The sequence below is a fragment of the Bufo gargarizans genome, chromosome 6 (genome assembly GCF_014858855.1).
Source record: "Bufo gargarizans isolate SCDJY-AF-19 chromosome 6, ASM1485885v1, whole genome shotgun sequence".
NCBI lineage: Eukaryota > Metazoa > Chordata > Amphibia > Anura > Bufonidae > Bufo > Bufo gargarizans.
This window is the reverse complement of record NC_058085.1, coordinates 27,405,661-27,408,448: the sequence shown is the minus strand read 5'-3', so window position 1 is coordinate 27,408,448 and position 2,788 is coordinate 27,405,661.

The window sequence follows — 2,788 nt, the reverse complement described above, 5'->3', positions numbered from 1 at the left end:
AAACGGCCGTCGCCGCTGCAACACTGTGTCTGCCCCTGGACCCCCGATGTATCCACTTCTAAGGAAGTTTCAATAAAGAAGATTTTTTGTATCCTGGTGAGTGCCGCAACTTCGTTGCTTTCTTCTCTCTCTCTTGTGATTCCCTTTATGTATTTAGCAGTTTCTATCATATCCCCTCTGTCTCGTCTTTCTTCCAAGCTATACATGTTAAGGTCCTTTAATCTTTCCTGGTAAGTTTTATCCTGCAATGCATGTACCAGTTTAGTAGCTCTTCTCTGAACTCTCTCCAAAGTATCAATATCCTTCTGGAGATATGGTCTCCAGTACTGAGCACAATACTCCAAATGAGGTCTCACTAGTGCTCTGTAGAGCGGCATGAGCACCTCCCTCTTTCTACTGGTAATGCCTCTCCCTATACACCCGAGCATTCTGCTAGCATTTCCTGCTGCTCTATGACATTGTCTGCCTACCTTTAAGTCTTCTGAAATAATGACCCATGAATCCCTTTCCTCAGATACTGAGGTTAGGACTGTGTCACTGATTTTATATTCTTGAGTTTTTACGCCCCAGGTGCATTATCTTGCACTTATCAACATTCAATTTTAGTTGACAGATTTTTGACCATTCCTCTAGTTTTCCTAAATCCTTTTCCATTTGGTGTATCCCTCCAGGAACATAAACCCTGTTACAAATCTTTGTGTCATCAGCAAAAAGACACACCTTACCATCGAGGCCTTCTGCAATTTCGCTGATAAAGATATTAAACAATATGGGTCCCAGAACAGAACCCTGAGGAGGTACCCCACTGGTAACAAGACCTTGGTCTGAATATACTCCATTGACTACAACCCTCTGTTGTCTGTCACTCTTAATCCATTGCCACTGCCTAATCCATTCAACAATATGGGATTCCAAGCACAAAGACTGCAATTTATGATAAAATGAGTCTTGTATGTGGGACAGTATCAAAAGCCTTTTCTAGTCTAGATAAGCGATGTCTACTGCACCTCCGCCATCTATTATTATAGTCACCGAATAAAAAAAAATCAATACAATTTGACATGATCTCCCTGAAGTAAACCCATGCTGTTTTTCATCTTTAAATCCATGGGATTTTAGATGTTCCCCAATCCTCTCCTTAAGTATGGTTTCCATTAATTTCCCCACTATTGATGTCAGGCTTACTGGCCTATAGTTGCCCGATTCCCCCCTACTACGTTTCTTATGAATGGGCACAACATTTGCTCATTTCCAATCTTCTGGGACGACTCCTGTTACCAGTGATTGGTTAAATAAATCTGTTAATGGTTTTGCTAGTTCACCGCTAAGCTCTTTTAATAGCTTTGGGTGTATCCCATCAGGCCCTTGTGGCTTATTTGTATTAATTTTAGACAGCTGACTTAGAACCTCTTCCTCTGTAAAGACACATGCATCAAAAGATTCATTAGTCTTCCTTCCTAACTGAGGTCCTTTTCCTTCATTTTCCTTAGTAAAAACTGAACAGAAGTATTCATTGAGGCAGTCAGCTAGTTCTTTATCTTCTTCCATATACCTTCCTTCTTTTGTTTTTAATTTGGTAATTCCTTGTTTTAGTTTCCTTTTTTCATTTATGCATCTGAAGAATGTCTAATCGCTTTTTTTCACTGACTGAGCTAATTTCTTTTCTGCCTGTGCTTTAGAAGCTCTTATAACTTGTTTGGCCTCTCTCTGCCTAATCTTATAAATTTACTTGTCATCCTCAGTTTTTTTTTATAATTACTAAATGCTATCTTTTTGTTTTTAATGATTTTGGCCACTTCTGCTGAGTACCACAGTGGTCTCTTCCTTTTTTTTGCTTTTACTGACAAGCCTAATGCAATTATCTGTTGCCTTCAATAGTGACCCTTTTAATTAAGTAGTCCCATTTTTCCTGGACTCCATTGAAACTGTTCCAATCTGATAGGGACTCATATACCACTAATCTAATTTTAGAAAAGTCAGTTTTTCTAAAATCTAAAACTTTTGTTTTTGTGTGGTGTGACTCAGTCACTGTAAGTAAGATTTAAGATGGTCACGCATGCTTTTCTCGTAGCAGTGGTCTCTTAAGGGTGGTTTCATTAAGACTCCAATGGAATTGGCAGGTATATCCCGAACCAGGATCAATTCCAACCACTGGGGCATGATAAGACCAGGTAATTTGACCCATAGTGTCTCCTTTTAGCACACGTAAGGTGGAGATGGTTCAAAAAAAAATTCATTGGTGTGGGTACCATAGGGAGCAGAGTAGAAGGAGAATGACCTATCAGTGGGGTGGTTAAGTTGCCAAAGGTTGTATAAGGAATATCGCCTAATTATTTTGCGAAAGTCCTTAGTTAATTGCCGCTGTGATGAGTTTAAAGGTTTGCCTGGTAGGGCCAACCTGTCCATAGAGTCTGAAAAAAATTTGTTAAATCTCCTCCCAACAGGATTAATGGGTCAGGATGTCAAAAAGCCTTATGGAACACTCTGCTAAGGAAGTGGATTTGAGATGTGTTCGGGGCATATAGATTACAAAGTGTGATTGACTGACCTGCGAGTGTACCTCTCAGAATAATGTAGCTCCCTTGTGGATCTACTATGGTAGAATCTATTCTAATAGGAAAATGGGCTGAAATGAAGATTGCGACTCCCGCCTTCCTACGAGAGTGGGTGGCCGAGTATGCAGTGGGATATAAGTGAATGGCAAAGTGAAAGGAGGAATTTTCATCAAAATGGGTTTCCTGGAAAAACACTATGTCCACCTTAAGGGATTTCAACTCCAAAAGCAAAA